The sequence below is a fragment of the Notolepis coatsorum genome, assembly GCF_963971535.1.
Source record: "Notolepis coatsorum genome assembly, chromosome: 1".
Lineage (NCBI taxonomy): Eukaryota > Metazoa > Chordata > Actinopteri > Aulopiformes > Paralepididae > Notolepis > Notolepis coatsorum.
The window spans coordinates 175,259,597-175,281,485 of NC_140165.1; positions in this window are offsets into that span (position 1 = coordinate 175,259,597).

Here is a 21,889-nt window from a genome sequence, read left to right on the forward strand (position 1 = left end):
AACCCCTGCTGCATGTTTGGACCATGCGATTTGAGGCCAAGCACCGCTTTTTCAAAAGAGTGGTGCATGACACTCAAAACTTCAAAAATATCTTGAAGACGATGGCAATCAGACACCAACACATGATGGCATATCATCTTGCTTCACCATCATATTTCAAGCCAAAAACCCAGGCATCCAGGGTTGACTCTGTTCTGGTTTCATCTCTACCAGCAGTAGCTCAGGTACACATTAGAGGACACACAGTTAGTGACACAATCTACCAGACATCAAAGGTAACCATTGATGGCACAGACTATGTCTGTGGAATGTTTCTCTCCGTCAGAGTCAGTGGTGGACTGTCTACATTTAGCCAAATAGAACAGATCTACCTTGTGAATAACGAGGTTTCTTTTCTGTGTCGAGACTATGACTCCTGGTATATAGAACATCTTAGGTCCTATGAGCTGTCAACCACACAACCACATATGTCCATCTACCTACAGTCTGGTCTCAATGATACAGTCCCACTCTCAGCATATATGATCGATGGTCTGCTGCTGCTGCTGACTCCCAAGCGATTCATTCAAGTGAAACGGAAGGTGAATAGTTATTTTATTAATCGATTATTGTGTCTTTATTCACTCGTTGTGTAATTGACCAGTTTATATTCTGTATAAGTTCATATTCTGTATATGTTAATAATGACGCTTTCTGTGTTGTGTTTATGACTACTCCTTAGGTCCTTGAGCTGCTGTCTGTCGACCGGACCACATCTGTCCACTGTCCATCTACCTGCAGTCTGGTCACAACGATACAGTCCCACTCAGCATACAAGATCGATGGTCTGCTGCTGCTGCTGACTCCCAAGCGATTAATTCAAGTTTCCATAGCACAATGGCAGCTGCCTCCCCACAACCCATGATCCTTCGTGTTGTTGAGACAGACCGGGCTAGAAAATTAAAACTCAGTTCACGACCCGCCTCTGTTGATGCACTGATCACGATTATAAAAGAACAGTTGGAAATAGACCTTGACTTCAGTTTGCTGTATGAAGATCCAGACTTTGATGGGAAACTTACTTCCCTTGATGACATTACGGAATTGCCACAAAAAGCTGTTGTGCACATTTCACTTTCGCTCGACTCCAGCTCTCTCGCATCTACTGATATACTTTCAGATATGTCATCTCCATAACGTCTAAGCAGATGGCCTCCAGGTCCTTTTCCAGTTCCTTCATTTGCATTCGATGTTGAGCTGAAACTTAGAGACGGAAACAACGAATTTGAGAAGAACAAGAGACACCTTAAGTTGACAAGAGACCTAAAGCACGACATCTTAGAAAAGCTTGCATCTACAATGTATGCTTTCAAGGCTTATCCAAGTGATAAAGAGATAGCAGTGGCTTCTGCGGCTCTTGTCGCCAAACATCCCTGCTTGAAGGAAGCAGGATCTGAGACTGGCTGCAATGGATGGAAGAACAGCATCAAATTCAAGATGGGCAATTTCAGGAACAAGCTGAGACGGGCAGGATGTGAGGAGGTCACTGTAAATGCTGGAAAAAGAGGTAGAAGCAATCCTGATGGCGAACCTTCACATTCCAACATTAAAAGACCCAAGCGAGCAGAAGTAAACTTCCTACCCAACTATCCCCAAGGAGAGGATTCCTTGAGGCTTGAGCAGTTGAGGCAGACAATTGCTGAAGAAGTCAAGAAGACTGAGAAGAACCTGCCCCTCATTAGAAAGCTGATGCAGACCACATTTGCCCTGCGCCGACAGACCATAGTGAAGTCCAGCCCACCAGTGAAAGAGCTCATGGACCTCTGGCCTGCTCTCAAAATGGAGTCTGAGGTAATATAGATCAGCTCTCTCTTTCCTGTGTTAACATTTGGCACATTCTGTGTGTTTTAAAGTGAAACTTGTGATTCTTAAGCCTGTTTTATATACTCTAGCGGCGCATCTGCATGTGTGTTCTGTGCGCCCCCGCGAGCTAGTCATCAACGACCGATTCCGCAAAGCATGTAATGACATGGTTGACCAGAAATCCCGCCGTCATGCTCTGAAGCCCAAACCAAACAAAGTAAGAGATCCACCAAGTTGAAGTGACTAATTGATGTTGATATACTATATTGTCCTGCTGTTTTTAAATATAGGTGTATGCAGAGTTCCAGCTGATTACCAACCAGAACCTGCCCAACACATTCTACGCTGAGCTTGACCGCCATCTTCCTCGACTGATGACGTTATTCAGACAGAAGGCGTCCAAAACTGGGAACACAGCAGATGCTTTGGCTCACATTTAAAAAATCCACGATGAACAGGTGAATAGATTATTATACATGTCATAGGTCGAACCTCTGTAACATTGAACAGGTTCAATGATTCAAATGAGCTTTTGAATTTTACAATTAGTCCACCATTGTGTTTGCCATTTTTCTGATTGCATTAAAGATGTGAACATGTTATTTGTGGACATATCTGATTGGACTGTTTAAAATCCGCTTTGTTCAGTAAACATTTCCATATAATACAATTCTTTTTCTTCTTCTTAATCTTACATCTTAATAGGAAATCCATGATGTTCACACCAGGCGTACCACTGTTCTCCATGCCCTGCCTGTGTATCTGCATGAGGAAGTCGCTGGATTTTTCAAAACCTGCACAGTGAGTCAGAGTAAAAATAATTTACAGTACAACTGTATATTAAGTGAACAGTTAATCAAAATGCTAAGTATCAGTCTTCCTTCCTTCCAGGTCTCCCTTGTGAAAGAGATATTTGATCTCGACGGGACTAACCTGGTTAAATAAAAATAACCTTCTCACCAAAAAAAAATGTCTAACTAAAATATAAACAACTTACAAACACAACTCCATATACTTAGCTTTGTGCTGCACTTTGTAGAAACCATGGATTTATTTGTGATTATTATGTCTCTTTCATTCCTTCAGGACACGTCTGATGAGCCAGAGCTTCAGGGTGTTGCAGTGGCCCTCCTTACTGTCATCAGTGACCATGCATGACACAAGTCCAGTTCACTACCAGCCTGTGACAATCTCTGATTGGTGATTCCTTCCTGGTAATGTTTGGACTAATCTATGCACTACACCTCAGCTACCCCAAGGGACTTACCAACACTTTTGAATTCATTCAGAAGATTTTACTAGGTCTAGAAGCTGGTAAACTGTTGCCCAGGTTGCAGACTCTCAAGAATGACTTGATGATGCAATAATTTTTTTTTCTTCTGATTTTTCAATGGATTTTCTCCCCGTCCCAATTAGTCGTTGTGCCAATTCCCCCCCCCCCCACCTACCTGGTGCTGTATGCATGTTCTCCTACGAGTCGGTATAAGGGCATCCCGAGTCGATCGCACGCTTCCCCCGAGACGTGCGCCGACAGCCAGTGACGTCTTTTCACTTGGCAGCGAGGGCTCTCATTGGTGAAGTGTAACGCGTGGGAGGGCACGCTATCTCCACCAAGTCCTGCCCCGCTTAGCAAGCGCCGAGACCTGACCTGTAGGCGTCGCTGTCCACAACGCCAGATTCCCACCCGCCAGCTTCCCCACCCCCTAATACTGCCGAATTGTATTAGTGTGAACGGCCAGCCAAGCTGGTGACAACGCAGGGAGTTGGATTCGAACACGCAAATCCAGTGTCTCCAGCGTTGGTGACGAACGCAATCTCCGCTACGTCACCTGACCGCTCTTGCATTAAACTTTTGAAGGTATTATTTTGACATGACAAGGAAATTAATACCTCACCCCACATCCTTCTTTCAGATGAGTTTCTATTCCTTACTGTAATCAGTGATCATGACACAAGTCCAGTTCACTACCAGCCTGTGACAATCTCTATTGTCATTGAAAGTCATATCATGATCAGCTTCCCCAGATTTGGTGATTCCTTCCTGTAATGTTTGGACTAATCTATGCACTACCCCAAAGCACTTACCAACACCTCAAAAGTGTGTCTATAGAAACTCATCTGAAATGTCTTGTCATGTCAAAATAATACCTTCAAAAGTTGCTGTACTACTTTGCAGATGTTCAGCCAATAGGTCCAAACTACTCAATGTACCTTGTTCTTTATTTTGTATGTAATATGTTTACATTTGAGAGTTTTACAGTTCGAATTTTCTTAACCGTCTATAGCTGGCATTATTGTAATTTCATCCAAGTAAGTTTTAGAGTTGAAAGAGTTTATCAGAATCTCAAAGGCAACATCCAAGTCCCAAACGTTTGTTTCTCGAGGAACAATAGGAGGCAATGGGCATAAATGCCACTCTGCTCTGACTGCTTCCATTGCTTGTAGGCAGTGGTAGAGTTAGTGTTCTCAGTACAGAGTACAAGGCGATATACCAGGAGCCATAAACGCAACACAGAAGCGTTATTATTAACATATACAGAATATGAACTTATACAGAATATGAACTGGTCAAATACACAACTAGAGTGAATAAAGACACAATAATTGATTAATAAAATAACTATTCACCATTAGCTGGACTCAGTTCCGTTTCACTTGAATGAATCGCTTGGGAGTCAGCAGCAGCAGACCATCGATCTTGTATGCTGAGAGTGGGACTGTATCCTTGAGACCTTGTAGGCAGTAGTATACTGCCCTGTCAAGGGCTAACCGCAGTAACTTGAAAAAAGTAAAAATTTAGTTATGAGTGAAATTGACCTTGTCAATAAATGTTTTATCTTGTGACCAAGTTTCAGATGTTAATGTCGCTCAGTTTTGGAGATATGGGGTTTTAAAAACTGCAGTAACTACAAAATCACACTCAAAACCCAGGCAGACCGCAGTAACTTCCAAACAGTGAAAAATGGCTTTAAAGTGTTTTGACTTGCCATCCAAAATGTGTTATAGGTAAATAGATGATAGTACCCAGATTTAACATGTATTAATGAAGTAATCTTTAGGCATACAAAAATATGACACAATTATTTTAATTAACCCCAAAAAAACAGATATTGCACTCTGCTGCACGATTTCCTTAAATAATTATACAGGTAATGTACAGGCAAAGTGCAGTAACTTCAAATACAATGTTGTTTTCCCTCCAGCTTTCATAACTTAACCTAGCCATTTTGAAAATGAAATTTAATACCTGAATATATTGGAATGATGATGATCCAAATAAAATGGCTAGGTGAAGTTATGAAAGCTGGAGGGAAAACAACATTGCATTTGAAGTTACTGCACTTTGCCTGTACATTACCTGTATAATTATTTAAGGAAATCGTGCAGCAGAGTGCAGTATCTGCTTTTTTGGGGTTAATTAAAATAACTATGTCATATTTTTGTATGCCTAAAGATTACTTCATTAATACATGTTAAATCTGGGTACTATCATCTATCTACCTATAACACATTTTGGATGGCAAGTCAAAAAACTTTAAAGCCATTTTTCTCAGTTTCACTGTTTGGAAGTTACTGCGGTCTGCCTTGACAGGGCAGTATAGTTAGTGTACTGTATAGTGTTCTTAGTACAGAGTACTGTAGTGTTCTAGTTATCATTCTGCAAACATAGCCTGCTCTAAATGACGGATGGTGCCTCTGACATTCTGACTAACTCTTTCAATGAAAACACCATCTTGTTCCATGATACATCATGGAGCAAATACATGCAGCTGCATTTACATATGTAGGTATGTGCACTATTAACAGTATTGCCAGCTGTATAGCATGTAATGTGGATTGGTATTTTGGTTCCACATTGGCAGGACCCAATATACAGCACAACGTTTGTGAATTTTACATGTGCCAAGCGGATTGACAATTTTCAGATAATCTATACATTTTATTCTGTACTGTACATAGATACACTGTGTTATCCCAACGGTCACAATAGTTGCCGTCAACATGTTTGCTCATTCTATGACCACACTATACAAATTTGAGTAATTCAGCCAGGATGTAAACGGCTCTGGTCATGTGCACTGCACATATTGAGACCCTTTATTATTTCAATATTTGCTGGAAATACATTGATACATCATTCAGTAACATTTTCAGAGCCTTATAACAAACATTATTACACTATTGTGACCAGAGGGATTAAATGTGTAATATACATTACATTGTATGTACATGTTATAACATGCATGTATTTATTTTCTATATATATTTTCTATATATATATATTTTCAATTTTAACATTGCCATAATGTTGGAGAGGGCAACACGATGTTTTTGTAAGATAAATAGATGTATACTCTTTGAATAGAAATAAATATAAAGAGTTTGAAGTTGTAACACAATGTTTTTGTAAGATAAATAGTTTCGATGAAGAACAAAACCTCCTAAATGCATACAAAAAAAGGGGAAAACTTCATATCTGCACTTTGCAAGGCACTAATACCTGGTCGGTATTGTTAACATATATAGTCCAAAAACAGTGTACGGTGTTTACAGTGTTATTGTACATTGCTAACATACAGATTATATATGTATACTCTTTTATACTCTTTGAATAGAAAAAAATAAAATAGTTGTTTGAAGTTGATATAATGTGCTTGTGTAGTTATTTTTCTGTTAACTTTTTCACATGGATTTTAAAACTGAACCTTAAGTTATAGTAACTGCAAATATTTGAGTTGATTAACTTAAAAATTTGAGTTGATTAACTTCAAAGAAATGAGGCATGGGATGGCCTCAATGTCTTTGAGTTCTGTTAACTTAATCACATGGATTTAAGGTTGAACCTTAAGTCACAGTAACTGAACATATTTGAGTTGCCTCCACTTGAGAACCTTAAGTCACAGTAACTGAACATATTTGAACTGCCTTAACTGAGAACTGTAAGTCACAGTAACTGAACATATTTGAGTTTACACCACTTGAGAACCTTAAGTCACAGTAACTGAACATATTTGAACTGCCTTAACTGAGAACTGTAAGTCACAGTAACTGAACATATTTGAGTTGACACCACTTGAGAACCTTAAGTCACAGTAACTGAATATATTTGCATTGCCTTAACTGAGAACTGTAAGTCACAGTAACTGAACATATTTGAGTTGACACCACTTGAGAACCTTAAGTCACAGTAACTGAATATATTTGCATTGCCTTAACTGAGAACTGTAAGTCACAGTAACTGAACATATTTGAGTTGACACCACTTGAGAACCTTAAGTCACAGTAACTGAATATATTTGAATTGCCTTAACTGAGAACTGTAAGTCACAGTAACTGAACATATTTGAGTTGACACCACTTGAGAACCTTAAGTCACAGTAACTGAATATATTTGAATTGCATTAACTGAGAACTGTAAGTCACAGTAACTGAACATATTTGAGTTGACTCCACTTGAGAACTGTAAGTCAGAGTAACTGACCATATTTGATTTGACTTAACTGAGAACCTTAAGTCACAGTAACAGACCATATTTGAGTTGCCTTAACTGAGAATTGTAAGTCTTAGCCAACTGAAAACATTTGAGTTTATCAACTTAAAAAAATTTAGGCATGGGATGGCCTCAATTTTTTTAAGTTCTGGAAACTTATTCGGGTTTACAGTGCATGAGGTGAGACGGATCTTTAAAAAAGTGAATATCAGGAAGGCAGCAGGACCGGACGGCATCCCCGGCCGCGTCCTAAAAGTCTGTGCCGACCAACTGGCCCCGGTATTCACTGACATCTTCAACCTGTCCTTGGAACAGGCTGTCATCCCCACCTGTCTGAAGAAGTCCACCATCATCCCTGTACCCAAAAAATCTACGCCCGCTTGCCTCAACGACTACCGCCCTGTAGCCCTCACCTCCATAGCCATGAAGTGCTTTGAGAAGCTAGTGAAGGGCTACATCTGTTCCTCCCTCCCCATCAACCTGGACCCTCTGCAATTTGCATATCGCCCCAACAGGTCCACGGAGGACGCCATAGCCCATGTGCTGCACACAGCAGCATCACACCTGGACAAGAGGCAGGGGAACTATGTGAGAATGCTGTTCATCGACTACAGCTCAGCATTCAATACCATAGTCCCCTCCAAACTCATAGCCAAGCTCAGGGACCTGGGCTTGAACTATGACCTCTGCCAGTGGGTCTTGGACTTCCTGACGGGCAGACCCCAGGTGGTAAGAGCAGGCAACTGCACCTCCTCATCCATCACGCTCAACATAGGGGCCCCCCAGGGCTGTGTTCTGAGCCCCCTCCTCTACTCCCTGTACACACATGACTGCGTAGCACAGCGGAACAACAACACCATCATCAAATTTGCTGATGACACAGTAGTGGTGGGCCTGATCTCTGCCAACGACGAAAGGGCCTACCTGGAAGAGGTAGAGAACCTGTCACAGTGGTGTCAGGAGAACTGCCTCTCCCTGAACGTCAGCAAAAAACAAAAGAGATGATTGTGGACTTCAGGAGGTCGGGGGTCAAGGACTACAGCCCCCTCAGCATCGACGGGGCACCGGTTGAGAGAGTGAACAGTTTCAAGTACCTCGGAGCCCACATATCCGAGGATTTGACATGGACCACACACATTGACAGTGTTGTGAAGAAGGCACGACAACGCCTCTACTTCCTCAGGCGCCTAAGGAAGTTCCAAGTCAGTCAGAAGATCCTTATGAACTTCTACTCATGTACAATAGAGAGCATCCTGACTGGCAACATCACCTCCTGGTTTGGGAATAGCACTGCACAAGACCGTAGCAGACTACAAAGAGTGACACGTTCAGCCGAACGCACAATTGGAGGGGGGCTTCCCACCCTCCAGAACATTTACAACAAGCGGTGCAAGGGGAAGGCTAAGAGAATTATTAAGGACTCGAGCCACCCAAACAACTGCCTCTTTGAACTGCTGCGGTCAGGCAAGCGATACCGGAGTCTTAAGGCGAGCACAGAAAGACTCAGAAGAAGCTTCTATCCCCAGGCCATCAGGCTGCTAAACGAACAATAAACACTATGCAACAACCATCAAATGCACACAGCACACACACCCACACACTCACTTAAACAAACAACACACTGCAGCAACCACTCTCCACACTTTAGATCACACAAACACACTTTATATTTATTGATAAAAGATTGGCACTACAACTCGTACACCTACTGTAAACTGTACCTAAATTGCACCTCATCCCATTTCTGCCTTGCACTATATAGTATTGTATATTAGTACACTGCACAGTATTGTATATTATATGGTAACTCAGTTACGTCTATTCTGCATCGAACATTGTACATATGTCTATACTGAACACTGTGACCTAATTTTTTTTACTTCTAATTTACATGCTATACTATGTTATTTTATTTCATACTTATCTTGTCTTGCACAGTCTCTGGAGCGTAACAGTAAGACGCATTTTGTATAAAAGTATTCTGTACTTCTGTATGACAACTATTAAAGAAACTTGAAACTTGAAGCCATGATGATAGTGGGAACATGGCCAACACATCTGAATAGTATAGCACCCTTCCATTGGGCTAGAGACGGATTCAGGTATTTAGGAATTATTCGGACTCCCAACAGCAATCAGTTATATCAAGCAAACTACGAAAAGTTGATTGTACAAATCAAATCAGACATGGCCAGATGGGACATTTTACCTCTCTCCCTAGTGGGAAGAATAGAATCAATTCGAATGAATGTGCTACCTAGACTTATTTTCCTCTTCCAGTCTCTACCTATACCAATACCTGCCACTACCTTTAAAAGGTTAGATAAACTCCTATCCAAATTTATCTGGCAGAGGAAAAGACCTAGAGTAAGGCTCAAAACACTGGGTCTCATTCCCGAAAATTTTCCAAAGATATATTCTGGAAGACTTATCTTGGAACCACTGAGACATAATCTATGACAAGTACACTCTGAGTCCTGAACGTACTGGAGATATGTCTTAAGTGGCTGAAACGGTTGCAGAAATGATATGATCTGATATCTGCTTGGAGAATGGCATTGTGTCGTAAACTCCAAAGCGCGTTCCCGTTCAGCTCATTTGCATACAAAACACCGCCTCCATAGTTCCTTATAAGGCAACTGGTGACGCAGCTGTGTGAAATGGAATGGCGGAAGTGCTTTGCGAGCCGCGTGATTACGAAACCTAGCGTCAGTCAGTGCCAATCAGAGAGCGTCTCTGAGAAATGCGGCTAGGTTTCGTAATCACGCTTGCGCCCATCAAAACTAGATTAGATTAATGTATTGGCATCATATACAGCTCGCGGTACACACCTGCTGCAGCGTGCGCGCACACACAGACACACACACACACGCGTGCGCGCAGTACTGTATATGAATGAATGAATGACATATAATATATATAGCCTACGGCGGGCGTAATGAATGAACGCAGTATGGCTTATTATTCCATAATTAAGCCTATAGGCTACTGTTCATTCGTAGGCGCACACAAGACTTGTTATGGAATATTAATGCAGTCTATTTCCACCGATTAGCTTTAGTTCTTATTTATTTATCCACTGTCATTTCAGTGTTGGTGTATAGGCTATATAGTGTATTTCAATATAAGTTTAATTGATTAATGATATATTCGAAGGAATGCAGGTTTATAGCTATATCAACCCCCTCCAATAAATGACCAAGTATGGTTTTGTCAATATTCCAATGTACAGTATTGCTTGTACAGTGTAAGTCTATCCCCCACCCATCCCTACCCAACCTCCTCCAACAGTTTCTACGTCAAATGTACTCTCTTTTCTGGACTCTTTTTGTAACACAAACAGTACTGTATTTGCAAATCTGGTATGTCATAAATGTATAGATGTAGCAGTACTGTCTATATGTGTCATGTGTGTCATATATGTTATGATGAATTGAAAATGGGGGACCCTGATGTAAACAAGATGAAATTCTTTCTCTGGTCTGCATCCCCTTATGTAATTTAGCTGTACTGTACTGTACCCATTCTGCAATCTGTTAATAAAGTTTTCAATCAATCAATCAAACAAAGGTCTGTCCCATTGTATACCAATCAATGGGATACATTGCATGTTAACCTGCATTCTTTCAAATGTATATAATTAATCATTAAAACAGATGTGTAACAAATAAGAAATACAAATTCCACAGAAGGCATTAAATTATTATTATTTTCAATCATTTCACAATAATTGCATAATTGTGTTTGAATATCTGAGTAATTATTTGTCCAAAATAGCTGGTTCAGATATGGTTAATCCAGCTGCCCTGTGATCAGATGAATCCATATAATTTATTTTTCCGACATCAAATTCGTAATTTCTTATCGTACAAATATTGTCATATTTATTTTAATTATGATTAAGTAATTAATTCCAAGGAGGCCTGTAGCGTTGATGTGAAGGAATCACTATGAGAACACAGTCTGTCAAGTTATAATAACATTTTAAATTAGTCAATCAATCATGAGATTTGATCGTGGGCTGAGAGCATATTTAAGTGTGCTCCTCAGCACTCTTAGATCTGCTCTCAAATAAGATCTCAGGAAAATTTGAAGACTTCCACTCCCAGCCCTAATATGTCCTAAATAGGCCGAAATCTGGCTAAGACGAAATATTTTGTCGTAACTTCGTTCGAGAATGAAACCCACTATGTTTGCCAAAGAGCAAGGGTGGTCTTGGTCTGCCAAACCTAAGAAACTACTACTGGGCAGCTTAATTACGCATACTTGTGCATTGGATACAAAAGGACCTAGATTTCGGATGGGTACAGATTGAGCAAAACTCAATTCCAAAGACTCCTCTTAGATCCATAATATTCCTGGGGAAAGCATACTGGAAAAAAATTAAGATTGGTAACAAATGGATTACAAATACATTAAAGGTGTGGGAAAGTGTAAGGAAAAAGGGGGGAGGTCCACGATCAATATCTAGGGCCATGCCAATAGCAGACAATACAGAGTTCCGGCCAGCTATGGAGGATGGGGGTTTTAAAAAGTGGACGGATTTGGGCCTGGTTACTATCAATCAATTAATGGAAGGAGACTGTTTTAAATCGTTTGCACAGCTACAGCAATGTTTTGATCTACCTTCGAAAGACATGTTTAGATACTTTCAAATAAGACACTATGTAATGACTCACAGTGAATGGGAAGCCATTAAGAGACCGCCAACAAACGTGGATCGGTACTTTATTAACACAATAGAAAAAAACTTGATGGAAAGAAAGCAGATATCCAATATTTACAACATGTTACAACTAGATGATCCAGGAGACACCGCCTATATTAAAAAAAATGGGAGTTGGAAGCTAATGTGATCATAGAAAATGAAGAATGGGAGGACAGCCATTCAAGCAATCATAAAATCACAAATAGCCCAATGTGGAAGGAGTTTGACTGGAAGGTCAAGGTCAGGTACTTTAGGACTCCTCAAGTTCTCTCCGGATTTGCTGGTGGGCCCTCACCACTATGTTGGAGAGGATGTGGAATGATCGGAGATCATACACATATTTTCTGGGACTGTCCAAGGGTGCAGACATTTTGGGTGAATATCAAAAATGAGATTAAAACCATTCTAGATCTTGACTTACCTCTGAATCCATCGTACTATATCTTGGGATGTATACCGAAAAGCACATACTATGGAGATACGTTATACATCTTGAGAGTGATACTGTTAATAGCAAGGAAAATGATAACTATGGCATGGTTACAAAATCAACCACAGACAATCAAACAATGGACCAATAGATTGAGACAGATGTATACAATGGAAGAAATGACTGCACAATTGCAACTGAAAAAAGATATGTTTATGCAGAGATGGTCACTTGTAACCTTGTACCTGGATACACACTAGCATGAGTCTGACCCTCCTCCCTCCCTCTTTTTGTTTTTGTTTTGTTAAATAATTTCTTTTCCTTTTGTTAAATTTATTTTTCTATTTATTTATTTTCGTTTCTTATCCTACTGTATGTCCTTAAAAAAGATTTTTTTTTAATAATTCCCCCCTCCCTGGGTTGTTTATGAGGCGTACTCGGATTATACTGCTTATTTTGATTAGGCTGAATACTTTGAAAACAAATTGAATTTACATGCTATACTATGTTATTTTATTTCATACTTATCTTGTCTTGCACAGTTTCTGGAGCGTAACAGTAAGAAGCATTTTGTATAAAAGTATTCTGTACTTCTGTATGACAACTATTAAAGAAACTTGAAACTTGAAGCCATGATGATAGTGGGAACATGGCCAACACATCTGAATAGTATAGCACCCTTCCATTGGGCTAGAGACGGATTCAGGTATTTAGGAATTATTCTGACTCCCAACAGCAATCAGTTATATCAAGCAAACTACGAAAAGTTGATTGTACAAATCAAATCAGACATGGCCAGATGGGACATTTTACCTCTCTCCCTAGTGGGAAGAATAGAATCAATTCGAATGAATGTGCTACCTAGACGTATTTTCCTCTTCCAGTCTCTACCTATACCAATACCTGCCACTACCTTTAAAAGGTTAGATAAACTCCTATCCAAATTTTTCTGGCAGAGGAAAAGACCTAGAGTAAGGCTCAAAACACTGGGTCTCATTCCCGAAAATTTTCCAAAGATATATTCTGGAAGACTTATCTTGGAACCACTGAGACATAATCTATGACAAGTACACTCTGAGTCCTGAACGTGCTGGAGATATGTCTTAAGTGGCTGAAACGGTCGCATAAATGATATGATCTGATATCTGCTTGGAGAATGGCATTCTGTCGTAAACTCCAAAGCGCGTTCCCGTTGGAATGGCGGAAGTGCTTTGCGAGCCGCGTGATTACGAAACCTAGCGTCAGTCAGTGCCAATCAGAGAGCGTCTCCGAGAAATGCGGCTAGGTTTCGTAATCACGCTTGCGCCCATCAAAACTAGATTAGATTAATGTATTGGCATCATATACAGCTCGCGGTACACACCTGCTGCAGCGTGCGCGCACACACAGACACACACACACGCGCGTGCGCAGTACTGTATATGAATAAATGAATGACATATAATATATATAGCCTACGGCGGGCGTAATGAATGAACGCAGTATGGCTTATTATTCCATAATTAAGCCTATAGGCTACTGTTCATTCGTAGGCGCACACAAGACTTGTTATGGAATATTAATGCAGTCTATTTCCACCTGTGACGTACATGGGTACGTGGGTTGGGCATTATCATTATTCCTGTATTTATGACACCATCTGAACATCAGGTTAGTATATAATTGGTGTTGTCTGTTATGTGTGGTGTTGTGTCATCTCCTAATTTCTGTTTCTATTCACAGATGCCACTCATCTCCCTGATTGGATTGGTTGCATCTGATTGGTGCACCTTGGAACAGGCAGTGGAGATGGGTGGTTAATAGAGTGGAGATGACACAACATCGGCGCGCCTCATTCTGTCAATTGCTAGCGACTAGAGAAGAGTGAGGTTGCCATTGTTAACCACGGTTGTGTTTATATATATATATATATTGTTGACCTATGTGCCACTTCTCTAGCTGGGTGAGTGTTATCTTGTTGGCCTTTGTGCCTGTTCCCACTGAGTGTGGACTGATACTTCACTGCCCTTTTTGCTGTTGTTTCACTCAAGTAGAGCTGTATATATATATATATTGGTAGGCTGTATGCCATTGCCACTTTGCGTGGACTTGTACCTTTGGTACGTTTTAGCGTCGGTGGACGCTAATTTTGTTTATTTATACTTCCCTTGTTTGTCTCCCCTTACCTTTTTCCTTTTGTGTGTGTTGTGGGTTGAAATCCCCACTGACAACATCCCTTTTCCCTTCGGGAAAAGGGCCGTGGGTTGGAACCCCCACATTGCAATAAACATAATTTACCATTTGAAGAACGTCTTTGTTTACTATCTGCCTACCCGGGACTGTTTGAAAAGCATTTTTCTACTGAGGGGGTTGTTTCTGCTCATGTACCACCTGCCCAGTTACTATCTTGTATGGTCGATAGACCTCTGTACATGACATGGGGGCTCGTTAAGTTTGCGCAATTGTATGGTTCCTTGTTGGTAAAATAACGGGGTGACTTGTCGATTGAAGCATATCAGGTGTAATAAGATAGCGTTTTCTAAATTGGTAAGTTAGTGGGTTCCATTGTCCGTGCACAGTTGATTGATGTAAACCATTATTGTTGTGATGCTCTTAACCATTCTATTTTTCTGCCACATAGGTAACAGGGGGGGGGGCACCTGCTTGGCTAGAGGGTGGGGGGCACGAGTCGTGATTCCGGTGGAGCGCGCAATGAAATCGGTAAGCGACTGAAGATATGTGTAGCCTTTCATCCAGGTAGTGGAGTAGTTTATCTGGGATAGGCTAGAGTGACACAGGTGACTCCTAGTTGAGTGGTTAGGACCATTTGTTATTGTTTTCATTTAGTAGATGTGGTCAGTTGGATTGTTTTGGTTAAGAGGTATAAAAGCAGAATGTGTCTATTATTATTGTGCACGGTCATGGTTAATTAAGTGAGGACGTGATATATATATATTTTTTCTTTTTTACGCACGCATAAAGACATAATATGGCTGCGTCTGCGTTTGTCTTTGAAGTCTTCGTGGCGGATCCGACAGAGGATCAGGTGAAAGGTTGCACTAAGGCGGAATTATGCCTTATTGCTAAGCATTATAATATTACTGTGCAAAGTTCCCAATCCAAGGCGGATATGAAGGCAGCTGTAATAGCGGGGTTGGTGGAGCAACAGGTGTTTAGCACGGCTCGGGGAGTAGTGAGTCATAGTGATCAGGAGGTTGAACACACTGGCGAATGGGTTGACTCTTCCTTGCGTGATCTTAACCCGGAGGGTGGTGCTATTAGGAAGAATGGTAGTACGCCCAGAGCTGAAAGTGAGGGCGCGGGCGATTCGGATAAAGAATCCACGTCTTCTGGCCATACGCGCTCTAGTCTGCGTTTTGCCCGTCTCCAGATGGAGGAGAGAGCGCTTTTGCGCAGAGAGGACAGAGAGGACAAAGCAGCTGTACGAGACAGAGAGGACAAAGCGGCTGTACGAGACAGAGAGGACAGAGCAGCTGTACGAGACAGAGAGGACAAAGAGAGGGAGAGGGAGAGAGACAGGGAAGAGCGAGGAAGGGAGAAGGAGAGAGATAGAGAGCTCCAGATTACACTAAAGAGGATGGAACTGGAGAGTGTTGGCTCTTCTTCGCCCCTCATCTGAAGGTTGCCAGGGCAGTTTTAATGTTGGGCAGCATATTGCTATGGTTCCTGTTTTTCGAGAGTCTGAGGTGGAAGCATTTTTTGTTAATTTTGAGCGGGTAGCGGGGGCTGCGCATTGGCCGGAGGATCAGTGGGCACTATTAGTGCAATATAAGCTCACGGGTAGGGCTCAGGACGCATGCCAGTTATTATCGAAGGAGGACAGCATGGTATATGAGAAAGTGAAGGGTGCTGTCTTGCGCGTATATGAACTGGTGCCGGAGGCGTATAGGCAGCGGTTTAGGGGACTAAGTAAAGCTCCCTTGCAAACACATGTGGCATTTTCCCATGAACAACGGATGATGTTCACTCGTTGGTGTGAAGCGTGTAAGGTGGATGGGGTCGAGGCTTTGAGCGAGTTAATCCTCATTGAACAATTTAAAAAGTTTGTGCCCGAACACATGATAATACAGTTAGAGGAGCGAAAGGTTTCTACCCTCCAGGAAGCTGCAGTTTTGTGTGACGAGTTGGCAATGATCCACAAAAATGTTTCTGCATCACATGTTTCTGTGCGAAATGATGTGTATGTAGGAGGCGACGAGCGATCATTTCGACCACGCTCGCCTCCGTCTGAAAAGAGACATTGTAATTATTGTAGCAAGCCAGGTCATTTGGCGGCGGACTGTTATGCATTTGTGCGCGATCGGCAAAATACTGACAGGCCAGCTCAGGAACCAAAGGTGGTGGGGTTGATTAGCACTGTCTCACGCCCTGGGCGGGGGAAACCGGACAGTTGTTTTGATCCTTTTATATCTTCTGGTTTTGTGTCACTGTCGGGTACGGTCTGTGACCAGCGCGAGGTGAGGATCCTTCGTGATACAGGTGGTTCACAGTCCTTTATGCTGGCGGATGTATTGCCGTTAAGTGTGGAGTCGTCTTGTAATACAAGTGCTATTGTGTGCGGGATAGAGATGGGCTACACGCCCGCTCCGTTACATATGATACATGTGAGGTCAAAACTAGTCACAGGTTGTTTTCCCGTGGCGGTTCGTTCCTCTTTTCCGGTAGCCGGAATTGATTTTATCATGGGGAATGATTTAGCTGGGGGGAAAGTTCTGTGCGATGCGTTGATTGAGTCAGCAATCCGGCCACGCTCGCCGCCGTCTAGGAGACCGGTGGTGTGCAATTATTGTAAAGAGACAGGCCATGTGGTAAAAGGATGTCGTACGCTGAGGAAGCGACAGGACAAAAGAAAGTCAGCCCAGAAACCAAAAGGTGTGAGGGTTGATTTTGTCATGGGGAACAAGTTCGCTGGGGAGAGTGTGATTCCTGTAGTGGAGGTTGAAAAGGCTCCATTGACTGACTTGTGTTGTGATGAATTGATTGATAATCACCCCAATGTGTTTTCTGCTTGTGTTGTCACCAAGGCACAGGGCGGGGAGCGAACTCAAGTTTTGACGTTGAGTGAATCTGTCGGTGGCGAGGCTCTCGCCGAGGACAGGGGGCCATCTGTTGGCGAGATGGAAGAGGTTGCTGTATGTAGCGTTCAGGGGCAGCTGGTAATTCCCGAACCATCTATTGGAGAGATGATGATGAAAGACATATCACCTGGATCGTATCCACCTCATTTTTACATTCGTGAAGCAGTGTCGCCCGAGCAATTGCTCGCTCTAAAGCGGTGGAGGCTGGGTGTGTAGCTGACCATGTGCGTTTGACATGATTATTTGTGAGTTAGATCTCACCACGTTTTGAGACCGGTTTGCATACGGTAGCCGGTGTGTGCTACATGCACTGACGTCACAGTTTTCACATGCGCCTCTATTTTGCATACATGCATTGTTGTGCGTAGTGTTGTACGTGTGCGTGAGTCAATTGTTATGTTGTCTAGGCCTGTGTGGTGCTGGTGTGCCCATTGGTGGGTGATTGTGGGAGGAGAATTTTTTTGTTGTTGTTTCTGTTCTCCCTAGTGTGTGTACTAACCTCATGTTGGATAATAAGTAATAATGTTTTGCTCACCCTACAGGTTCGCTCTTATGGGGGGAGGTGTGACGTACATGGGTACGTGGGTTGGGCATTATCATTATTCCTGTATTTATGACACCATCTGAACATCAGGTTAGTATATAATTGGTGTTGTCTGTTATGTGTGGTGTCATCTCCTAATTTCTGTTTCTATTCACAGATGCCACTCATCTCCCTGATTGGATTGGTTGCATCTGATTGGTGCACCTTGGAACAGGCAGTGGAGATGGGTGGTTAATAGAGTGGAGATGACACAACATCGGCGCGCCTCATTCTGTCAATTGCTAGCGACTAGAGAAGAGTGAGGTTGCCATTGTTAACCACGGTTGTGTTTATATATATATATATTGTTGACCTATGTGCCACTTCTCTAGCTGGGTGAGTGTTATCTTGTTGGCCTTTGTGCCTGTTCCCACTGAGTGTGGACTGATACTTCACTGCCCTTTTTGCTGTTGTTTCACTCAAGTAGAGCTGTATATATATATATATATATATTGGTAGGCTGTATGCCATTGCCACTTTGCATGGACTTGTACCTTTGGTACGTTTTAGCGTCGGTGGATGCTAATTTTGTTTATTTATTCATACTTCCCTTGTTTGTCTCCCCTTACCTTTTTCCTTTTGTGTGTGTTGTGGGTTGAAATCCCCACTGACAACATCCCTTTTCCCTTCGGGAAAAGGGCCGTGGGTTGGAACCCCCACATTGCAATAAACATAATTTACCATTTGAAGAACGTCTTTGTTTACTATCTGCCTACCCGGGACTGTTTGAAAAGCATTTTTCTACTGAGGGGGTTGTTTCTGCTCATGTACCACCTGCCCAGTTACTATCTTGTATGGTCGATAGACCTCTGTACATGACACCACAGATTAGCTTTAGTTCTTATTTATTTATCCACTGTCATTTCAGTGTTGGTGTATAGGCTATATAGTGTATTTCAATATAAGTTTAATTGATTAATGATATATTCGAAGGAATGCAGGTTTATAGCTATATCAACCCCCTCCAATGTACAGTAAATGACCAAGTATGGTTTTGTTAATATTCCAATGTACAGTATTGCTTGTACAGTGTAAGTCTATCCCCCACCCATCCCTACCCAACCTCCTCCAACAGTTTCTACGTCAAATGTACTCTCTTTTCTGGACTCTTTTTGTATCACAAACAGTACTGTATTTGCAAATTTGGTATGTCATAAATGTATAGATGTAGCAGTACTGTCTATATGTGTCATGTGTGTCATATATGTTATGATGAATTGAAAATGGGGGACCCTGATGTAAACAAGATGAAATTCTTTCTCTGGTCTGCATCCCCTTATGTAATTGAGCTGTACTGTACTGTACCCATTCTGCAATCTGTTAATAAAGTTTTCAATCAATCAATCAAACAAAGGTCTGTCCCATTGTATACCAATCAATGGGATACATTGCATGTTAACCTGCATTCTTTCAAATGTATATAATTAATCATTAAAACAGATGTGTAACAAATAAGAAATACAAATTCCACAGAAGGCATTAAATTATTATTATTTTCAATCATTTCACAATAATTGCATAATTGTGTTTGAATATCTGAGTAATTATTTGTCCAAAATAGCTGGTTCAGATATGGTTAATCCAGCTGCCCTGTGATCAGATGAATCCATATAATTTATTTTTCCGACATCAAATTCGTAATTTCTTATCGTACAAATATTGTCATATTTATTTTAATTATGATTAAGTAATTAATTCCAAGGAGGCCTGTAGCATTGACGTGAAGGAATCACTATGAGAACACAGTCTGTCAAGTTATAATAACGTTTAAATTAGTCAATCAATCATGAGATTTGATCGTGGGCTGAGAGCATATTTAAGTGTGCTCCTCAGCACTCTTAGATCTGCTCTCAAATAAGATCTCAGGAAAATTTGAAGACTCCCACTCCCAGCCCTAATATGTCTTAAATAGGCCGAAATCTGGCTAAGACGAAATATTTTGTCGTAACTTCGTTCGAGAATGAAACCCACTATGTTTGCCAAAGAGCAAGGGTGGTCTTGGTCTGCCAAACCTAAGAAACTACTACTGGGCAGCTCAATTACGCATACTTGTGCATTGGATACAAAAGGACATAGATTTCGGATGGGTACAGATTGAGCAAAACTCAATTCCAAAGACTCCTCTTAGATCCATAATATTCCTGGGGAAAGCATACTGGAAAAAAATTAAGATTGGTAACAAATGGATTACAAATACATTAAAGGTGTGGGAAAGTGTAAGGAAAAAGGGGGGAGGTCCACGATCAATATCTAGGGCCATGCCAATAGCAGACAATACAGAGTTCCGGCCAGCTATGGAGGATGGGGGTTTTAAAAAGTGGACGGATTTGGGCCTGGTTACTATCAATCAATTAATGGAAGGAGACTGTTTTAAATCGTTTGCACAGCTACAGCAATGTTTTGATCTACCTTCGAAAGACATGTTTAGATACTTTCAAATAAGACACTATGTAATGACTCACAGTGAATGGGAAGCCATTAAGAGACCGCCAACAAACGTGGATCGGTACTTTATTAACACAATAGAAAAAAACTTGATGGAAAGAAAGCAGATATCCAATATTTACAACATGTTACAACTAGATGATCCAGGAGACACCGCCTATATTAAAAAAATGGGAGTTGGAAGCTAATGTGATCATAGAAAATGAAGAATGGGAGGACAGCCATTCAAGCAATCATAAAATCACAAATAGCCCAATGTGGAATGAGTTTGACTGGAAGGTCAAGGTCAGGTACTTTAGGACTCCTCAAGTTCTCTCCGGATTTGCTGGTGGGTCCTCACCACTATGTTGGAGAGGATGTGGAATGATCGGAGATCATACACATATTTTCTGGGACTGTCCAAGGGTGCAGACATTTTGGGTGAATATCAAAAATGAGATTAAAACCATTCTAGATCTTGACTTACCTCTGAATCCATCGTACTATATCTTGGGATGTATACCGAAAAGCACATACTATGGAGATACGTTATACATCTTGAGAGTGATACTGTTAATAGCAAGGAAAATGATAACTATGGCATGGTTACAAAATCAACCACAGACAATCAAACAATGGACCAAGAGATTGAGACAGATGTATACAATGGAAGAAATTACTGCACAATTGCAACTGAAAAAAGATATGTTTATGCAGAGATGGTCACTTGTAACCTTGTACCTGGATACACACTAGCATGAGTCTGACCCTCCTCCCTCCCTCTTTTTGTTTTTGTTTTGTTAAATAATTTCTTTTCCTTTTGTTAAATTTATTTTTCTATTTATTTATTTTCGTTTCTTATCCTACTGTATGTCCTTAAAAAAGATTTTTTTTTAATAATTCCCCCCTCCCTGGGTTGTTTATGAGGCGTACTCGGATTATACTGCTTATTTTGATTAGGCTGAATACTTTGAAAACAAATTGAATTTACATGCTATACTATGTTATTTTATTTCATACTTATCTTGTCTTGCACAGTCTCTGGAGCGTAACAGTAAGAAGCATTTTGTATAAAAGTATTCTGTACTTCTGTATGACAACTATTAAAGAAACTTGAAACTTGAAGCCATGATGATAGTGGGAACATGGCCAACACATCTGAATAGTATAGCACCCTTCCATTGGGCTAGAGACGGATTCAGGTATTTAGGAATTATTCGGACTCCCAACAGCAATCAGTTATATCAAGCAAACTACGAAAAGTTGATTGTACAAATCAAATCAGACATGGCCAGATGGGACATTTTACCTCTCTCCCTAGTGGGAAGAATAG